The sequence below is a fragment of the Aricia agestis genome, chromosome 6 (assembly GCF_905147365.1).
Source record: "Aricia agestis chromosome 6, ilAriAges1.1, whole genome shotgun sequence".
Taxonomy (NCBI): domain Eukaryota; kingdom Metazoa; phylum Arthropoda; class Insecta; order Lepidoptera; family Lycaenidae; genus Aricia; species Aricia agestis.
Genome location: NC_056411.1, coordinates 1,501,556 through 1,524,908, shown reverse-complemented (window position 1 = coordinate 1,524,908; position 23,353 = coordinate 1,501,556).

Genomic DNA, 23,353 nt, shown 5'->3' with positions numbered 1-23,353 from the left:
TAGAAGCCGCATGTCGCCCCCTTTGTATGAAAACGAGCGTGCCACTTTTTCATACCTAAAGCAGCCTCTACACGTTGGCCGTGTTTGCCGAACAGAAGGGGACGGCGCTATACCAGAAAGAAAGACGCAAATAATTCAATCTCTTTTTTTAGTATAATAGCGCCGTCCTCTTCTGTTCGGCAAACACGGCCAACGTGGTTGCTTACTGTGACGTCACAAGAGCGCTTTAGTGATGGGAATACCCGTACGCGCAGAATCGATTCGAAGGCATCACCGCGCCTCGCCTCGTTAATCGTTTGCCAGTACGCCGCCGTTAGTCTTTGGAGTGAGAGGCCGCGCTTGCGCATCCCGTCTGCTTGGTTGTTTATAGTCTAAGTTTGCCACTCTTCAAGTAAGTTTACCTGATTGGAATAAGTACTTAGTATCTAAATTTTTCATAGCAGAAACTAGTAAAAAATAAGGAATGTAGCGTGAGTTTATGTTGGTATATACGTCACAGCCACTTTTCTCCGAAACTATAAGAGCTATAATATTGAAACTTGGTAAGTAGATGTTCTCTGTGACCTGCATTAAGAATTTGATACAAAAATGGTAAAAATTTTAGGGTCCCCATAGGTACAACTGAAACAAAAAAATTTTTTCATCTGACATAAGCGTGTAGAGCGTTTGCTCGTTTTTTTTTTTTCGGGGCGCTCGTTTGCCCCTTATTTCATAAAAAAAGCTAAGAAAAAAATAATGTTGGCAACCTCTTGATATGATTTTTGAAGACCCATAGATAGGTACCCACCCCCATAGACCCATAGATAGGTAGATAGGCCCCCGGCCTGCGGGGGCCCCTAAGGCGCGTTACAAGCAAAAATTAATAAAAACTTCACAAATTTTTTAAATTTCAGAAATGAGAAAAGTAAAAAAAAGCAATTTCTTTTTCCCGAGTAAAGCGTGCGTTCAAATTTTAAGAACTATGTGACAGAAACGCCTGTCAGACCTGTCACTATTGTCCATAGAGGCAGAAACTTTAGAAAAACTAAAGTTATCATCAGCATCATAATGATTTAATTAATCAGTTTGCCGAAAATAAGGCAAGAAGAGTTTATATCTAAGTTGAATTGTTTTTAAAAATGTGACAGATAGATCTTATGATGAATAAATATTTCTTATAATTTTATATAAACATTTTTTTCATTTTAGAGAAATCTTTACTCTTCCTAAGGGCCTCCAAAGAAATTTTTAAACGGGGCCCCGTCAAGGTACGCTACGCCTCTGATACTACTGTCTGTTTGTAATATTCAAAGAACCATTTTTACTACATGCATATGAATGTATATTATAGTAGGTATATACGCTACATACACCAAAACAACATTTTTTACAATTTTTGTCTGTATGTCTGTTTGTTCCGGTTAATCTTCGAAATGGCTGGAGCAATTTTGATGGGACTTTTTTTGGCAGGTATCTGATGTAGTAAGGAATAACTTAGGCTACTTTTTAACCGACTTCCGAAAAGGAGGATATCAATCGATGTACGGGAACAAGTATTAACTAAAGTTTACGCGGACGAAGTCGCGGGCAACAGCTAGTAATTGAAATAAAGGTGTAGTAGAAACTTCAAATTTTACACAATGGAAGAAAAATAAAATATAGTGCCTATGCAATGAAAATTGGCATGAATAGACAAATTGCTATTTAACTTTTGGCAGGCGTACAAGATTTTTATGTGCATTGTTCAACTTTTGCAAAGCTTTTCAAATCGAAGGAAGTTCTATGAGAATACTCGATCATTTTGATTAATCATAAAGAATCATAACATATTTTAGAGAGGTAGCATAATGTTAATTTACTTTTAAAAACGGTAGTAAGTATTAGATAGATTTAAGGTGACTATTTAAATAATAATAAGTAGGTACCTAGTGTGTACAGCTCGACAAGGCTTTAAATGAACGTGGGTGACATTGACGGGAGCGCTGCTGGTAAAGGAATGTCAAATATGATGTTTTTGATTGATAGAGGCGTTTAGTTCCTTTTCTCGCCTGTCACCACGTTATTTGGTCGAATATCTCAATTCAATGTTAATTGTGATCTGTCAGCTGGGTTTGACGTAACGCGACCAACCTACTTAGGTCCCCGATTTGCATAGGAATCAGCTTCTTTGATAGTACATAAATTGTAGCGTAGTTAGTTGGCCTTAGTATACTTTATTAGCGTGCTAAAACTAAACATTAGGGTTCAAAATGTTGTACAACCCTTGTAAGTAGTAAAGACCCTTGTAATAGATGTTTACGCTGAGAGCGTTTTAGGGCCAATATTGGGGTAAAATTATTCCAAAGTACATTCAAGGGATCAAAGTGATAAGGGCCATCTCTAGCCCATGTGGCGCCCGTGTACAAAAATGACCCTAGCGCCCCCTACCCCTAGCAAGCGCGATACAATATGAAATGTGTACAAAGTACAAGTAACGTACAAGTACCAGTTTGTCCGGCCGCTTACGGGTCAGGACTCCATATTAGTAAGGATCATTTATCCTGAAGCCACCGGGCGAACTGTAGTAACCACATAAATAAGTACTGTCAGTACTGGTATAACATAACTGTCACATTTCGGTCAGTGAAGGTCTTGACGAGTTGTTCTTTAGTCATTCAATTGAATGGTGTCATAAGTCATTCAATTAATGCGCTAGTCATCAACCGAATCGCAGATTGAACCAGATGACTGCGACATAATATTATTATATTATACTTAAAGGGTGCCGCCGATGGCGGCACGAGCGATGGGACACTCACTATTAAACCAAATATCTTCATGTGAACGCACACCCTGCACCTAAATGAAAGACGTCCCTGAAAGTGATCCAACCGATTTTCGTCACGTGGCGAAGTGATGCTTTGACAAACCGTGCATTTACATAATAGGTACTGGGTACATAATATAATAAGCTATTTGAGCGAGATTTGCTCGGTATTCGATAAAACACGAATAAAATGTCATTTTCTAAAAATGATTCCTAGCTAGATCGATTTATCGCCCCCGAAACCCCCTACACACTAAATTTCATGAAAATCGTTGGAGCTGATTCCGAGATTCAAATTATATATAATACTACAAGAATTGCTCGTATAAAGATATAAGATAAAATTAATTACTATGTTCTAAAAGCTTTTAATAATAAAAGATGACCCGGTGAACTTCGTATCACTCCGGAAAATAAAATTGTCGAATATGGTAGTGCTAAAACCGGCACTGGCTACATTTAGGCCGGCAACGCACCTGCATCTCTTGCGAGTGTCCATGGACGACGGTAGTTGATTTCCATCAGGTGACCCGTTTGCTCGTTTGCCCCCTAATTAAAAAATGCTTGCAGGCAAACGTACGGATCAGTAGGAATGTCTAGTACGTGCAGAGTCGCGGACAACATGCAGTGTTGGAATATAATTGCATTATCAGTGTTTTATGTGCGACCTTCCCCGCGGAGTCTCGGCGCTGACACGGCGCTGACACGGGGCACGCGACAGAACGTCGCGCCGAAATAAATGCAATAAAGCCAAAAATCTGTTGCGAAGGAAAATGTTATTTCAGTACACTCGGACTGATATTAACGTGGTTAATTGTGAAAATTCAGGACTTATACCATAAATTATAATGATATCACAATATTGGTACAATAATATTGCAGTTTATTGTCTAAGCTGCCATGTTATTATGCCCTCATAATAATATTTTTTGCACAGATTTTTTGTTATGTTGACATTCGTAGATTTCGTAGCAGCGCGTAGCACACAGCGCGTAGCCAAGCTACGCGCGGAGAAAAAAAATCTTTTAATATAATATTTTGATACTTACTGTAAATCAGTAGGAAAAAAATTAAATATCTAGGGAAAATGGATGGAGGAAGGAGGGTGCGAATCATTAAAGTATTACGGTTAACTAGGACGAAAAATGCCAAAATGCTAAATTTTTTGTAGTCTCAAAATAATTTCTTCCCAAAATTCTTAGATAATAATATATATTTTGTAATTTTTCAGAATATGTGACAGTCCAGAGAGTACCGCGCCCCTCGCAATCCCTCGTCACCGGGAACCATATTATCTAATAATTATTATTTTTTACTTTATACAATCCCATAAAATTTTTCTATACTTAGGGCCTGTTTCACCACTTTCTGATAAAGCGCCTAATAGGCTGTTCACAACTTTTTTGACAGATTCTCCATACTTGATCTGTCAAGTTAATTGGTGGATAGCCTTATCAGGAAGTGGTGAAACAGGCCCTTAATATAATATTTTGTAGTTTTCCGGAATATGTGACGGAGAGTACCGGGGCGTCGCCGCGTCGCGCCCCACCCGACCCCGCGTCACCGGGAACTATTGAATACATTTACAATGTTTCAAACGGTTAAATCATTTTTATTGATTGCTCCTACTTTTCTCTTTTACGGTTTGCGGATTCCGGGAGGAGTGGGAATTCTTTTGTCAAAGTTGCATTTACACCTAGACTTTATGATAAGTTGTAATGTAAATGTAGTCGTAGCGGTGAATGAATATTGGTTGTATAATATTTAAAGGTAGCATGTTTTCAGCATGAAAATATTTGTAGAGTAGGCAAGATGTTAAAAGTAAGTTTTATACGTGGGAGAGCCATGCTTCGGCACGAATGGGCCGGCTCGACCGGAGAAATACCACGTTCTCACAAAAAACCGGTAAATGAGTGAGAGAGTGAGTGAGTGAGTGAGAGTGAGTGAGTTTACCGGAGGCCCAATCCCCTATTCCCTACCCTACCCTATTCCCTTCCCATCCCTACCCTTCCCTATTCCCTCTTAAAAGGCCGGCAACGCACCTGCAGCTCTTCTGATGCTGCGAGTGTCCATGGGCGACGGAAGTTGCTTTCCATCAGGTGACCCGTTTGCTCGTTTGCCCCCTTATCTCATAAAAAAAAGTAACCGTCTAAATATTGAAGCAGGAAATAAAATTACTTGGGCGGGGCTACGTTATTCGGGATCGGCGGATACTTTCGAAATTGTTATACGTATCGTACAACAATTATTTTGAAACCAAAGCCACATTTCTGATAGAGAAATATAAAAACTCCTTACAATTTGCCGAAGAAAAACACTTTCTGAATCACACGCCTGATTCCTTCCTGAATAGTCCCCAAACGCTAGTGATGTGGGGAATCGCATATCGACAACAGCTTAGAAATTATAAAAGAGAACATAATGCTATTAAGTATATTAATGATTTTATTTAAAAATACGTTATTTTATTTATAATATTCGGCCGCTAAAGAAAATCACTGTGCACAAACATTAGATAAAGCAGTAAGTACTATGTTTGGTTTCCATTGTTGCATCAACAAAGCTATGATATGATGAATTAATGAATATTGAATATGCAATATGGAATAGATGAATAGAGAACAGACATACAGTAGTTAATTACCAAATCTCATGTTTACACAATTGCCAATACTGTAAGTACATAATATTATAGACAATGTACCATCGAGGAAGTTAATTCCTATGCAATTGACAGACCAACGTTATTTGGTCGAATATCTCAATTCAATGTTAATTGTGATCTGTCAGCTGGGTTTGTCGTAACGCAACCAAACTACTTAGGTCCCCGATTTGCATAGAAATCAACTTCTCTGATAGTACCTAGTAGGTAGGTAAGTATGCCTAAATTTATTTTTGTAAAATATCATAATATCATATCTATGGACGCTTATTCACACCACGTCAGTCTGGTCCCGTGGCCCGTGCTAAGTACCTGAAAGACTTGTGTTACGGGTACCAGACAACGGAAATATATTGAATACTTTTATACTATACATATATTATTTAAGATTTTTACTATACGATACACATATTATTTAATACACATCCATGTCCCAGGAACTTTGAAAACTTTTTGTTCCGTCGGCGGCATTCGAACCCGCGACCCCCGGCTTGAGCTACCAACAGCCCACCAACTGAGCCACAGAGGTCGTCTAAAAAAATACATCATTATTGTCTTCCTTCATTTTCTACAATTATTGAAAATTAATCCCTTTATTTAGTTTAATCTTAATTAATGTGCACTTTTTTACTTTATAGACGGAGATAGCGGTGTAGTTAAGCATGGTATGATACAAAATTACCTATTATTATTTGTTAATAATTATAATTAATATATTATTATGTTACAAACTGGTAAAGACAATAAATGGGTAATTTATTTACAGGAAAAATATAGGTCCTTAGCGTCAAACTTATCGTTATGATTTGTCGATAGAAAAATAAGCACATCACTATACCTCTTGGAGCTGGTAGGATTCTGTCTCATAAATATTATACAGGTCGCATCACCTGGGCGTTCCCAGGGATAGGTGGCGTGGACGAATTAATAACGACCCCATCCGGCGCTAGAACTGTCACCTTACGTACTGGATACAGCTATCGAACATTGTGCTAAATGGTGATTGCTCCTTACAAGTTACAGCTCATAAATCAAGACATATTACTGATTCAATAATAATAATACGAGAATTTTTTTATTTAAATTATAACTTATACAGGATGTAACGAAACTAAGTGATAATACTTTAGGATGTGTACGTGTTCCTTGTAGTGAGTTCACTGTGAAAGTAGTAGCGCTGAAAGACTAATTTTTTTTTCACTTTTGTGTGTATAAACTCGTTACGCTGGCGCGCTTGCCCATATAAAAGTGAAAAATTTTGGTCTTTCAGCGCTGCTACTTTCACAGTGAACTCTCTACATTCTACAAGGAACATTTTTTATTATTTATTTATTTTCATTACGGTCCTACGAATAAAAACTGAGGAAACATAACTCCCATACTATTACCGTCTTTGGTTCCTTTTGAACTGTCATGTAACGTCAGTTTGATATCGCTGAAGGCCACCTAAGTATTGCAAATGTATTGAAATGTGTACGGTACCTACCTAAGGACAAGGTACACATTTTTGACAAGTATTGTAGACTGTAGAGCATGTTTTTTTACTGAGTTACTTTTCCTTAGTTTTTATTATTCGTAGGTACGGTCACTTCAAAAGTTCAAATAATTTTTATTTGAACTTTTGAAGTGACCGTACATAACATAATAACAATATTATTAATAACAACGATTAAATAATTAGTCGATAATATAATATTTTAGTAACTGACTGAAAAAGTGGGAGCTGGTAAAGTGTATGGTAGAGTGTATGAAATAAAAATGAAATGAAATAATAATCGGCCAAGTGTGAGTTGGACTTACGCACGAAGGGTTCCGTACTGTTATAGAGCAAAAGTAAGCCAAAAATTGTGTTTTTTGTATGAGAGCCCCCCTCGTTTTTTAAATATTATTATTAATTATTAAAGTACACATATAATTTAGGCTTTTGTGAAAATTTTAAGTGTTTCCTGTTGCCTGTTGCCATTATTTAAAACGAGCAAAATAAGACAAAAAAATCACGTTTGTTGTATGAGAGCCCCCCTTAAGTATTAATTTTATTTTGTTTTTAGTATTTGTTGTTATAGCGACAACAGATGTACATAATCTGTGAAAATTTCATAAGTCTAGCTACAGCGGTTCTTGAGATTTACCCTTTGGGTACGGAACCCTAAAAATGACGTATGGTTCTTTTCTTCGTAGTATAATATGTTCTGGCATATTTCCTTTGATAACTTTCTTTGCGGTTTTTACCAAAATGTAGTCCGGTGCAATTCTTTGGCCGCTGTCCCAAAAGTTGTCGCAAGTCTATTGCTAATCTCGCTCAAGCTTGATGTCCAAAAGCGCAGACTACGACGAGATTTAAAATGATTCTCTGGCAGTTCGACATTCGTAAAAACTTAAGACATGGGACGTTATTAGCTGTGAGTATTTAACTTCACTTTAAATTTAATAAAATATGGTTTAAATTTTAATAATACTTCATTAAAATATTGAAACCACTCTTAAATCTTTAACACATAAACAACATCATGTTGTTTCTTTGATATATTTTGCTTACAAAAATAAAATATTAATACTTAATAATATTTTAAATTTTTGTAATATTAACTATTGTTAAATTTAGAAAATATGGGTTCGTCTTGTAAAGTTTACGTACCGATTCTCACCGATTTTCTAATTTCTTCGTAAATATAATCTTGTAGGACCATGTTTTTTTTACATTCCATTTTAATTTTTTATTTTGAACTAGACTAGACTAGACTATACAATATACATCCTAGAGTCCCTATAAGAGCCTCCGCAGACTGCAGACTTTTAGTCGGCCGACAGTTTGATCAAGAGCTGTATGAAGGCACATTACGCAACTAAATAACACTAAACGATAATATTATGTATCGGCCGATGCCCGATAATAATGTACTGAAACCCCAATTTGGTCAAACTATCGGCCGACTAAAAGTCTGTAGTCTGCGGGGGCTCTTATGCCGGCTCAAGAAAATCTCCACGCATTCGAGGGTAGCAAGAAAAAGTTTGTCTTCCGGAGTTGGAAGTGGATCCATCACCTGGGCTAAAAAGGTTATCCCGATCCCGGCCCGGAGACGGGTGAGGGATTTATGAGAACCTTACAACTTTTAAATAGTTTCGCTTTACACGTGACTGAATTCAGGACAGTGTAAGATGATTGCGAATGTTTTTATGCAATCGAGTACTGCGATTGCACCATCGAAGAAATTGATTCATAGTTGGCAGAGCCATGTTACTTGGTCGGGTTATATCAAGTCAGTATTAATAATAAATAATAAGGCTGCATTTCCACTGAAGCGGAGCGGAGCGGAGAGGAGCGGTGAAAAGTGCTCAGTGTTTCCACTGAAGCGGAGCGGAGTTGAGCGAAGCATACTTTTGGAATCGCGCATTTTTGCGCTTAGTTACATTCAATCTCTTAGAAAGACCATACGTCATGTTGTCGCATAAAAAGAAAGAAGCTATAATTTTATATCTTTCTCTACTTGAAGATGAAGATAACGAGATCCCGCTCCGCACCGCACCGCCCAGCTCCGCACCGCCCCGCTCCGCACCGCCCCGCTGTCCTCCGCACCGCTTCGCCTCTCTCGGTTGCGTTTCTATGAATATCCGCTCAGCTCCGCTCCACCCCGCTCGTGCTGTTTTCATTGAAGCGGAGCGGAGATTTCGAGCATGATGATTGGTCAATTCGGGCACCGCTAAGCTCCGCTCCGCTTCAGTGGAAACGCAGCCTTATTGTGAACTGTCTTCTGGATTTGACATTACGCAACTAAAAAACGTAGGTCTGCCATTTGCCTATGAACCAATTACTACAAAAGTACTATCAGAGAATTTGGTCGAGTTAAGTCAAACCCATCTAGTTCTGACCGATCACAGCCTCACAGGCCACAGCTCATATTTTAATTGACATAAATCAATCACATGACGAAGGTCCATCACCTACCTAGAAATAAATTTCCTCGATGGTACATGGCCATAGAGTAGATCAAGTTGATACATTCCTAGCGAAGCAATGTTTTCTCACGCTAAAATAATTACCATGAATAATCATTATGGTTTAAAATCTAAATGAGCACTTAACGGTTCTTCCAACACTTTGCAAAAGGAGTTGAATTATAGCCGCTAGAAATGCTAGTAATAATTGTGATCTATAATTGTTTAAATGAACGTACCTGGTTTGTATGCGAATTTAGTGGACTGTATTAGGTTTAAAATTTATAAACTATGAATCGTTACCACACCACAAGTTAATATCTGCTGCTGCATGAATACACCAATATAACAAATTAGAGATCTTACCTTGGATGGGAACAGCGGATTTTCAGCGTCACATGTATAGGGGCCCCCTTTTTTAGCGGTTATAGAAAATTCGCGGCTTTTAGCGAAGCGCGGTGCGGTGCGCGGAGCGCGGTTCAAGCGGAACAGGACAGCAACTTCACTCTTTCAGTCCTGCGGCCACGTTTTGCGACGAACTTCACTATTGGCGCAAGTGGCGCCAAACTCGCGTAGCGGATATCGAGGGAAAGAGAGGATTATTAGGACAGGATCGATAAGACCTCGTCCAATGTCACAACAGTGCACAAACACAACAACAGATGGCGTTATAAATTATATGCGGCAACAATTCATAGAAATATAACAAACGGCGCCTTCATCCTCCCCCCCTTGAAAGGGATAGTCTTATCCACTTTCAAAATATAAATTAGCTAATGTTTAAATGCGTTATAATTAAGCGGTTATTATACGAGAAACAAATTAAATTAACGCGAGTTCACCCGAGTGAAATAGTTAACAAAATAACTTAAATAATACTTATAGACTACGAATAGAGAAAATGTTACATTTACTGGGTAGGTAATGGACAAAGCTTAGTAACGGAGCGACGAAAAACACCGGTTTTTGTTTTAACATCTACCACACGTACAACTCCGTCAGCGCCGGGATAAGTCTTGACGATAATACCGATTGGCCACTGTAATGGCGGAATATTATTTGTATTAATCAAGACAATTGTACCAGTACATATTACATTACATTATACACTTGGATTTCTGTATCCACTTTTGTCTACTCTGTAACGTGTTTAGGTATTCTACTCGCCATCTATTCCAGAAGGATTGAACAATTTTATCTATCAGCTGATACTTTTGTAGCAAGTGTTCGCGGTCATTATTATAATCAGTATGTTGCAATGATTTAAGCGGCGTTAAAGTTAAAAAATGAGCGGGAGTTAAGGGTTGCGGATCATTTGGATCCGAACTGAGTAATGAAAGCGGACGCGAATTGAGTAAAGCTTCAATCTGAGTAAGTACGGTTGACATCTCTTCATAAGTTAATAATTGATTGCCTATAATTTTATTTAAGTGTGATTTGATACATTTTATATTACTTTCCCAAATACCACCGTGATGCGGCGATTGCGGCGGGTTAAATTTCCAATTTATACGGTTTTCAACTAAAACTGTGGAATATTCCTTATTGTATTCCGGCGAGTTAATTAAATCATATAGAGCGTTAAGATGAGATCTAGCACCGATAAAGTTAGTACCACAGTCAGAATAGATAACACTGACTGGTCCTCGGCGGGACAAAAACCGTTTTAAAGCGTTTAAAAACGTTGCCGTTGATAAATCGGATACAAGTTCAATGTGAATAGCGCGCGTTACTAAGCATATAAACAAACAGATATATGCCTTACAGGAGCGTATTCCACGCTTGCGATAAGGGATAATTTGAATAGGTCCCGCGAAGTCCGTGCCACAATGGGAATATGGTTTAGATTCGCGAACACGACAAGCAGGCAAATCGCCCATTAGCGGAAATTGTGGTCGCGGATTAGATTTAAAACATAGGTTACATTTACTAAGTCGCCTTCTTATAATCGTTGCGAGCACCAAAAATCCAGTATTTCTGTCTCATTATTGAAAGTAAAAGACCAGGTCCGGTATGTAGATTGCGCTTATGTTCGTAATCGATAATTAGATCAACAACATGATCCTTTCCTGGCAATAATATTGGATGTTTGCTATCGTAATCGAGATTTGTGTTCGCAAGCCTTCCGCCTACACGAAACAGGCCTTCGTCAACATATGCGTTTAACTTAGCGAAAGATTTAGGCAAATTACTATTTGACAAATTAAGTTTAAATTCTTCGGAAAAATGAACACTTTGTACATCGCGTAAAATTGCTAATTCTGCATAATTTAAATGTTGAATTTCAAATTTACGAGGAAGCTTCTTTATAAAGCGAAAAACTAGAATGACTATGCGAAGAAGTTTTGGCCATGAGGAAACGCGTCTAGCCAACTCATATAAAGGCGGGTATACACGTTCAACTACATTAGTATTTAATACGTTAATTTTAATTTCAGGCGGGTCGACACAGCTGCTAGTATCGAATTTTTTAAGCGGCCATTCCGTAACAGGTAAATGAGCAAAATGCGGGCCATTATAGTATAACGGATGTCTGACTAACTGATTTGGAGTCAAGCCTCTGCTCAGACAGTCAGCAGAGTTCTCGGTACCTTTAATATGGTAAAAAATTTGCGGGTTTACATTTTCTTGAAGCTGTGCCACTCTGTTTGCTACATAAGTTTGCCAGCGTGCGGGAGTTGAATTAATCCATGCTAACGTGACCATACTATCAGAAAAAGCGAATGTATTGTGTACGTTACAACGACTGCGATATGTATCTTGAACAGTACTTATTAATTTAGATAACATTAAAGCGGCATTTAATTCTAATCTAGCGAGCGTGATTTTTGTTTTAGACGGCGCTACTCGTGACTTAGCACACAGTAAGCTAACCATAGATCGGCGAGTTTCTTTACAATAAACATGAAGATAAACTACTCCACCGTATGCGCGCTCACTTGCGTCGGCGCAACCGAAAATGGTGAGAGTTACATGCGGTTGAATACCTACAAATCGCGGAATTATAATTTGCTGTAAACAAGGCAACTCATTTACGAAAGTGTTCCATAAAGAAATTATATTTGCGGGCGGTGGGTCATCCCATTCTATATGACTTTCCCATAGCGATTTAATAATTAATTTTGCTAAAAGCGTGACAGGAGCTACGAATCCCATCAAATCCCAAATCCTAGCCACAAATGAAAGGATGTTACGTTTAGTACACTTACGGTCATCCTCCGTAACGCGAAAACAAAAATTATCTGAAGCGGGCGACCACTGTAGGCCTAATATTTTAAGGTTTCCGTCTGAACCTATATCAATTAAATCGGTCACTCTAGCCTCAGAAGGCATAGCACCAAGAAAATTTGATGAATTACTAGCGAATTTGACTAAGTCAAATCCGCCGGCGGCGAACAAATCAATCAGCTGTTTTGACGCGGTTATAGCTTCAGCGGTATTTCTAAAACTCAGGGCAACATCATCTGTATATATTGCGTCCTTTTCTAAGGCTGCAACCGCAATAGGAAATCGTGAACGTTCATCGTTCATAAGTTGACGTATTACGCGCATGGCCAAGTACGGACTACATGTCATACCAAAAGTTACTCTATTAAACTGATACAATTGAATAGGCTCATTCGAGTTAAATCTATACAAAATTCTTTGATATTGTCGAAAGGACTCTTTAACTGTCACTTGTAAAAACATTTGTCGAATATCAGCGCTTACCGCGACCGGAAACAGTCGGAAATTTAAAATAATTCGAAACAAATCCGATTGTAAATTTCTTCCCGTGTGTAAAATATCATTTAACGAAATACCTGAGGATGTTTTCATACTAGCATTTAAAACCATTCGAACTTTTGTTGTTAATTTATCTCCTCTGACTACAGCGTGATGCGGAATTACATAATATTGATTCGAATTAAGCGTGTTGTTATTTACAATTGTAATATAACCCTTTTCTATATACTCATTTATTATTTTATCGTACTCACGTTTAACTAGCGGATTTACTGACAAACGGCGTTCGAGAGATAAAAAGCGGCGCTCGGCGATATGCCTAGACTCTCCTAGCGACGCGGGGTCAGCCTTAAATGGTAGCGCGACCGAGTACCTACCATTACTATCTCGCGACGTAGTCTGTTCGAAAATATTTTCACATTCTTGTTCAGCGGGAGTTAGATAATTATCACTAGGTAATTCTTCCGTATCAAAGAAACGGGAAATACAATTTTCAAACGTACAATTAAAATTACAAAAGAAAGTTTGAGCGCGATCGTCAGTTGACGCGGTCTGAGCTTTGCCTAAAATCAAAAAACCGAGTGTAGTTTCTATAGCGATAGGTTCGTTTGAACCGCGAGAAAACTTACGTTGTAACAATATGCGAGCGAATACTTCACAACCGAGTATCATATCAATCGTACCGGGCTGGTAATAATAATTATCTGCGAGCGGCAAATCCTTTAAGTAAGATAGCGAAGAAATGTCAACTTTACATGAGGGCAATTCACTAGTAATTCTATCAACCACGTAAGGCTGTATATCAAACCGAACCTTATCATTTAAGCGAGAAATTAATTTTAAATTTGTTAACCCGCAGGGGTTATTCACAACATCACCTAAACCAGAAACTTGAGCGTTTTGAGCGGAAAATAGCGGTAAATTTAAGCGATCACAACATTCACGCGTAATTATATCTTTCATAGAACCAGAATCTATTAAAACACGAATAGGTATTAATTTTTTCGTATCAAACTGTTGGGCGTAGCATACCGCTGTACCTAAAAGTACAGTTTGACAATTATTGTAAATGTTACGCGAAGGGTCAATGACCTCCGAGTGCGTATTCGTAACACAAAGCGAAATATTTTGATTGTCTCGTGCGGAAGCGAAATTAATTTGTTGCACATCCTCTGACTTAGAAGTGCGTGCGGGCGGGAAATGCGCGGGTGCGTCTGCAATATGCGCGGTTTGTGCGTATGCGTGGGGAGCGTGTTCTTCATAAGAAGCGGGAGCGGGAGGGTATGCGGGAGGGCGAAGCCCTAATGAGAGAGAGTTGCTGCGTGTACTTACGCGGGGAGGGGAATTCTCATATGCGGGAGAATAAGAGGGAGCGTTGTTGCATGTATTTATGCGGGGAGCGGAATTCTCATATGCGGGAGAATAAGAGGGAGCGTTGTTGCATGTATTTATGCGGGGAGCGGAATTCTCATATGCGGGAGAATAAGAGGGAGCGTTGTTGCATGTATTTATGCGGGGAGCGGAATTCTCATATGCGGGAGAATAAGAGGGAGAGTTGCGTGCTTCTATTCGGGGAGCGTGCGAGTAGGCACCAGCGCTGGCGCGCGGAAGCGAACTATTATAGCGAGCTGCGGCTGCGGGCGAGCGGGAAAACAATGCGATATGTTTATCATTGAGGTTATGATTAGGTTTTGCGGGAGTATTTAAATTATTGTTATGACCTTCAGCGTGAGTCATTGTATTAGCGAAAGCTTGTTTTGTAGAATCCGAAAAATGTATAAGCGAGTGATGATTACGCGAACAAAAACGACAACGTTTAATAGAATTACAATCTACTATTGAATGACGGTGGCTAAGGCAATTAAAACATAATTTATTAATTTTCGCGTACGTATAACGTTCAAAGGGATTTAATGATGTAAATTTAGGACATTGATACAACTGGTGTTTATCAACATTGCAACAATTACATTTTAATGATTTAGTTTCATTAAATGCGTATGGAGACGGTGAATCATACCTACTTTGAATGTTGACAAATGTTTTAAACGTTTTATTCTGTGTCGCGGCGCGAGTTTTGTAAGAATTAGTATTATTATTGTTTTGTGAGCTCGAAAACTTTACAATATTATTAACATTGGTGCGACTTAGAACGCGATACTGGTCTCTGATAAATTTAATTAATTCAGATGATGTTGGGAATTCTTTGTTTTCTCTAATATGCATTTCAAAACACTTAACAGTTTCTAAATCTAACGATCTCAATCCTAAGTGAACAAACATGAACTCAGCTAAATTTGTTTTATCGATTTGTTTGAAAGCGGACACAAGCGTCGAGTATTTATCTACAAAACCCTCCAAAACGGCCGGAGTTGCGGTATTTATTACTGGTAATTTAAGAAGTTGGTTAAAATAAGACACTGCAAGTGAACGTTTATCGTTATATTTGTCACAAAGTGCGGACCATAATAATGAATAATTGTCGCCCGTAGGTAAAATTCCTTTACTTAAGTCGAGCGCGTGCCCCGTTAATCTACCAAGCAAATATTGCATTTTCTCTGAGTTGGATAAAGTATTATTACTATGTATTATGTTGTGGAAATTTTCATAAAAAATAGACCAATTTTGAATGTCCCCGTTAAAAGAAGGTAATTCTAATCACGGCAATCTAATTTTAGAATTATTGTCGTTATCATGATTACAATTCGATTTTACAACGCTTTCTTTTGATTCTATGGTGGAGCGGTTGGCTACTTCAATTTTGACTCGATTATACAAGTCATCAAATGCGAAAATTTGCTGAAAATCAGGCGATGCGTTAGGATCAAGAATTAAAGTTAACTCATTTTTATTATTAATTGCGGAAATAAATTCGGCGCGGATACTATCTATAGTTACGCAATTGGTTAAAAAATCTTGCGAACTTCTAGTGGGCGCGGTCGATATTGGAATCGAATCAAAAACAGATTGCATACGTTGAAAATACGCAGCGGCTTTAATTTCAGCGAGTTTTAAGTTCCGTTCGCCTGCCATTTTTGCTGAAGCGTCAGCGTGCTCATGGCTTCGTGTCGTCGCCATTTTGTTTTACACAAATTATACGAGAAAAAGCGAGTTTGCGGATAAATTTAATTAAAAAACGCGGTAAATAACGCACAAATTAAGAATACTATGCGGCTCGTATGGACCAAATGGTTTGTATGCGAATTTAGTGGACTGTATTAGGTTTAAAATTTATAAACTATGAATCGTTACCACACCACAAGTTAATATCTGCTGCTGCATGAATACACCAATATAACAAATTAGAGATCTTACCTTGGATGGGAACAGCGGATTTTCAGCGTCACATGTATAGGGGCCCCCTTTTTTAGCGGTTATAGAAAATTCGCGGCTTTTAGCGAAGCGCGGTGCGGTGCGCGGAGCGCGGTTCAAGCGGAACAGGACAGCAACTTCACTCTTTCAGTCCTGCGGCCACGTTTTGCGACGAACTTCACTATTGGCGCAAGTGGCGCCAAACTCGCGTAGCGGATATCGAGGGAAAGAGAGGATTATTAGGACAGGATCGATAAGACCTCGTCCAATGTCACAACAGTGCACAAACACAACAACAGATGGCGTTATAAATTATATGCGGCAACAATTCATAGAAATATAACAAACGGCGCCTTCAGTACCACAGCTTTATATAAGACTCTTTGAGCGTGGTTAAAGTGTAATGTTGCCATATACTATACTAGAATAGGTTAAAATAATATTGTAACCTATAATTCTAGTAGCAGGCTGCGTTTCCAACGCTTCATTTGCCTGACGACGTTCAGCGCAACGATTCTATTGGTTCTTCTAAAACACATTCCTCGCAACGCAGCTTAGCTCATCTCCGGTGGAAACGCAGCCTTACGATGCATGTTGTGGAAATGCAAACCATTCATAATTTTTAACCACTTTCAAAAAAGGAGGAGGTTATTATGTTCGTCTGTTTATATTTTTAGTGGCAATATGTTTCGCAACCGGTGTTGATGGCAATGACTTATAAAAAAAATGCTGAAAAAAGTAAAAGTAAATTTTAAAAAGTTCGCATTTATTTCTTCATTCTGCAAAAAGGAACCTGTAAAATAAATCAGTCTAGAATTAATTTCCTTTTAACGTCTAAAAGTAGCAACAGTTTCTAAACAATGCTCATGATTAAATCAACGCTTTGAACTAAATTTAGAACTGGCCGAATGCAATTACACGCGGCTGAATAATTTAGCTGCACAAAGTCGGCGTGTAGCGACTCTATAAAATATTTATTGTGTAGTTAATTTTTCGTGTTCGAAATTGTGTTAGGCTAAAGCATATTCAGAAACATCGATATTAATCCATACCACGATTCAGGAATATGAAATGAAATGAATTGACATATTTTATTTAGTTGAGTCTATTATCTAAATAAAATACTTATTTCATTTCATGAATGAATCGTGGTATGGATTAATATCTAAGTTTCTGAAGTCGACGCCAGTCGCTACATACCTAACTATGTAGTTAATAATAATTATACTTTACTAGATAACGCCCGCAACCCCGTTACACCAAAGTTAGATTACAGCGTGGGAACCGTACAGCTTTGCGCAATAAAAAGTATCCTATGTCTCTTCCCGGGACTCAAAGAATCCCGACAACAAAATCGGTTATGCGGTTTGGGCACGAATACAGACATACCTATAGACAGACAGACACACTTTCGCATATTTTTTTTTATGAAATAAGGGGGCAAACAAGCAAACGTGTCACCTGATGGAAAGCAACTTCCGTCGCCCATGGACACTCGCAGCATCAGAAGAGCTGCAAGTGCGTTGCCGGCCTTTTAAGAGGGAATTGGGTAATAGGGGAGGGTAGGGAAGGGAAGGGAAGGGAATAGTTGAGGGTAGGGAAGGAAATAGGGTAGGGGTTAGGGGATTGGGCCTCCGGTAAACTCACTCACTCGGCGAAACACAGCGCAAGCGCTGTTTCACGCCGGTTTTCTGTGAGAACGTGGTATTTATCCGGTCGAGCCGGCCCATTCGTGCCGAAGCATGGCTCTCCCACGCATATATAATTTTCTGGTTGAAATCAAACTTGTAGGTAGCTGGTGAGTGGTTTTATCTATAAAAATAACTGGACGTTATCTTTAAATACCTAAACTTCCTGTGTATTTAATATAACTACTCTATTTTCGAAAATGCAGTACAATGCACTACAGTTATCTCTGTATATTTATGGATAAACATATACGAGTATATTTTGAGCGAACTCGGTTCGTTCCAAACAATTAAAGCTATCCGCTTAAACCCCAGACTTAGTGTACCGTCAGAAGCATTTATGCTGTTGCTTTTAAAATTACGCAAGAAAATGGTACAAGAGAGGAAACAAATAACTCTATTGAAATCTAGATGCTTGTTTTCTCTAAAATAATACCGACTGTTTTTTTAGCTTAAGAATAATTATGTAGGGAGATTATAGAGCCTTTTTAAAGCAATCGGGATATATACCTGCCTGTATGCTTGACGCAAGTTCTGAGGAAGAGTGGTGTTAGGAAATATTGTTCGGAGAAGGGAGGAATGTGGAATATTTTGCAATAAGTCGGACGCAGAATATGTCGGCATTGCAACCGGCAACCGCCCGATCTTCTGCCCAATTCATTGGAGTTCGCGCGCGGAGTTAATAATATTATTATTTCCAACTGTTTCGAGATTCGAGACGCTTCTAAAGTTGAAATATTAATAATAAGAAAAGCGACATAACAATTAACAGTATTTCATAAGCGTGGTTTCTCTGAATATCTCGTGGGGACGGCTGTTCTGCCAACGCTACATGTAGAGTTGAAATCGTATGTAAAAAGTAGAATGGTGCAGGCTTACTCGACCGCAGTAAGTAGGCGTCAAAAATCCACCTTCCTGAAGATTTAACTTCGGACTATAAAACAAAGGCTCACATAATTTACAGCGGTTTATATTTTTTCATATGGCAACATTTTTCCCCGCTTTAATTCTGCCATGTCTTTGTTTATTCCGGGAATAAGCTTCTGCTTTGGATTTGGTAGAATTTTGTTAAAAATTCTTTCACCAGGCCAAACATTTTTATTTTGAAAAATCGACGCGCTACACAGATACAGGCCTTTTATTTTCAGAGCCTCTGCTCTAAAACTAAAAGGCCTGTACCCTCTGGTAATACCATAAATTACTAAAAATGTAATAATTGCATAGTAAGACATCTAGTGGATTTTTTTTTTCAAATTTCAAAATTTTTATTTGCAACCAAGTACATATTTAATGATTATAGTTATCGTTGCAGAAGAAACTGAAAAATTAATATATCCTTATTCTCTACTAATTAGGGTTTTATAGTCAACAAGGAACACTTATAGTTTCGGCCTGTCCGTCCGTCTGTCCGCGGTTTTGATCAGAGACTAGAACCCACAAAGCTGTAATTCGGCATGAATGCACATAATAATGGTGCCAACAAAATGGTATATAAATTAATCTTAACAAAATATTTTTTATAGAAACTCCCCTACACATCAAGCGAGGATGAATATTTGTTTCGCGCCCGTGTGGGGTGTTGTTGGATAAGTTTTTTTTAAATATATTATGAGTATTCATAGATCATTTTCCGATTTAGGGATCCATTTGTGAAATATGGAGTTTTAAAGTGGAAAAAATCGTTAGAGTTCAGTGTATTTCAATTCCAACTTTATCTAAAAATCCATTACGGTAAGAGCATCCTTGTGGTTAATAAGCGATTCCTGGCGTAATACTTTTTAATACTTTAAGCCAATCTGGTTCAGCCTCCAGTTTCAGTTATCTGCGGGATACGTGCCGGGATAAATCATATCCCGTAATCCCGTACCGATCCCAAAATGAGGATGACGCGTGTTTTAAAATTGGGACACTTTGGGTGATCAACTTTTTTATGAGTTTGAGTGTGTACTGTGTAATTAGTGTGAGAATGAATCCATACTAATATTATAAATGTGAAAGTGTGTCTGTCTGTCTATCTGTCTCTTACCTCTTCACGCCCAAACTGCTGAACCGATTTTGCTGAAATTTGGCATGGACATACTTTAAGTCCCGGGAAAAGACATAGGATACTTTTTGTTCAAGGAAAATGTACGGTTCCCGCGCGATAAATGAATTTTGGCGCAACGGAGTTGAGGGCATCATCTAGTACATTATAAGCCCGGGCCCCGGCGGCTAGATGAAGGAAAATTCAGCTATTGATCTATAGCACATGTAAGAGGAAATAACTTAGTATGCCGGTTAAAGTACATTTTATAAAATGTATATGTATGTTAAGTATGGTAAATATAGTTATACGAAGGACAACTTGAGCCTGAATATTGGAGACTAAGGCCGGTATAAATAGTCAGTACTCAAGATGCATCTCGGTCTCAAGACACAGTTCAGGCTCTGTGATTGGTTGGCTGTCAAAATTTGGACCAATCACAGAGCCGAACCGCGTCTTGAGACCGGGTCGCATCTTGACTATTTATACGGGCCTAAGTTCTCATGAACCTTTTGGTCATGTAGCTCTGCATACTTAGTGCTTCCTGAGCTAAAGCATAATACTATGAGGTAGGTAGTTAGGCATATAATGTATTTTTTCTTAGATTAAGAAAAATCTTTGACCTTGATGAAAAGTTCAGTCATAAAGGGGCGACAGACGTGCGAGTAAGTAAGGACTTATGGCTCGACGATTTTAATCGCCTGCGTGTCACCTAAAGTTCGCGTACTTAAAGATTGCCACGCAAGTTCGCCGTCTTGGAATTTTACTCGTGGCTCGTCTCGGCTCGTAAAGGGGTGACAGACATGCGAGTAAGTATGCGGACTTATGGCTCGACGACCTTAATCGTCTGTGTGTCAGCAAAGAGCCGCGAGCCGTGAGCCGTGAGCCGTGAGCCGTGAGCCGCGAGCCGCGAGCCGCGAGCCGCAGGCCGTGAGCCGCGAGCCTGGGGGTACGGTAATCCAGTGTGAGCGATTCTCGCGTGTCACCGACGCGAGCTAGTAAGTTCGCGTACTTAAAACCCGCGTACTTTAAGTTCGTACGTCTATCAGGCACTCGTCGAGCCGAGTAAGTTCGCGAAGTTAAAACTCGCGTGCTTTAAGTTCGTACGTCTATCAGGCCTTTCAGGACGTTACGGCGCGTTCAGACGTGCGCGTTTTCTGCTGCAGCGTTTGGGAAATCGCGCGCAGTATACGCGCACGTCTGAACGCGCCCATACACTTTTCATTGATACTTCCATTGGATTTATATTTTATATAAAAAATATAAAGCGGCCAGCGACCCTTGAAGGACATTCATTGATACGTTAATAATGTGAATTATTTATTAGACTTTAAATAGATGGTATTATAAATACCTAAAGGTCAGGTATTTTAAGTCCTTATCTTTATATAGTAACAATATATTACATTATTATATCAATCTTTATTCAACACCTGACATTTTCGGTTTTCCTGAATATTCAGGGATTGGATAAAAGATTAGACACCTTAATTAAATGCGCTAATTTTATAGCATTATTGTATTAAAATTGAAAGTGAGGACAAAATTTGATGTGGGCAAGATATTAATATTTTGCGAGGCCTCCTGATTGATGACGCAAGAGGACGGATTTTGAGATAAATATTTTTTTTATACTCAACTTCTATATTTTCTAAATTATTCGCACTGCTGACATGTCGGACTGTCGCGAGAGCTGAGTCCCCGCTGTACCGAGCACTAAACTTGCTCAAAGCTTTTCTGTCGGCCAATCCAGAATGGGATGTGTTTGTTGATAAGTGGTTAGATGTGAAGAGAGCATATTCTGTAAGATTTTGTGAAAGTAAGTACGAAAGGGTTTCTTCTATTACTATTTAATTTGTGTATGTATTGTAACAATGTCATAATTAATTTTAAGTTTTAATTTTAAGTCAAGATTGTAGTTAGTTATTGTAATTGGGGTAACCCGTTGTAATTAACTTTAATAAATAAATATAAGTTATAAATATTTTTATTTAAGTATATAAATTTGAGTATCAACAACTCGTACTAAGTTCTTTTGTACACACTCTTGGGCACTTTAAAATTACTCCTGCATAAGTACCTACGGCTTGGTTTTAATGAAACCGGCCACCGTCACCGAAACCGGTGTGGGAGTTATTGTTGTATTTATGTCATACAACACTGAATTTTATGGAAGACTGATGCCTAAACAGGGCCTGTATTTTAGGACAAACTTCCATCTCAAGTAACATCACATACTTATATACGCTTTGTTAACAACCCTCCACCTGTAGTTGGAAAGTTCTCTGAAAATGAATAAAATACAATTATCTCTAATGGCTCAAATGAGATGGAAGTCTGCGAATTAATTGTGGCACGTTGTATTTCCCTCCCGCGGACTCAGTTGTATGAATTATTAAATTTTGTCATAGAGTAGACGTAATAGCAGCTTAGTAATTAATATTATAAAGAAGTTAAGGGGTTAGGTAGCTGAGTAAGTGGTGGTAAAAAAAGAGGTTTCAGGTTTTAACTGGCAACCAGCTGAACGTATCGTAGTAGATATTGCTCTAATTTGTCTTATATTTAGCGTTTCAGTAACAAAAATATGTGGAGTTTTATATTGCAGACTGCAATCGATTATATTATTATTATAATAGTAACGACTAGTTTAACGAGATGATCTTGTAAGATTGTGGTTGGGAACTATGAGGCTCTGTGCAATCATTCGATTTCACGTACCGTATAGACCGCTCTAACGCGCGGTGGCTATCATTTGACCGCAGCTTAACTTTGCGACTACCTTATAACTTATAAGATATACTTATAATTTATCATGTTATTTCCTTGTATTTTTATCAAATATGCTATCAAGATACGTAATAATATTTTTAAATAGTTTAAAACAAATCCAAGTCTAATGTGAGGTACTGCATTGTTACTCTATCTATGACGGGCCCAGCTGCTGCGGACGCGGTCATTTGACCGCGCCCAAGTTTCCAGATAACTTACATATCCTATTAATTCCTGGTATCTTTTTTATTTATATGTAGAAAAGGTGAGCCAAAAATTGAGCCTTTCAGCTTTCGATACTTTAATTAATATTGACCCTAGCTGCATTTCCATTAAAAAAGTATATCTCTTTCTTTATTTATAATTACAACGGCAAAGCAGCGCACTCGCTACATTTCTGATTTTCTCATGGATCAGGTGACCGCGGCTCGTTTGCTTCCTAGTTTAAAAAACCG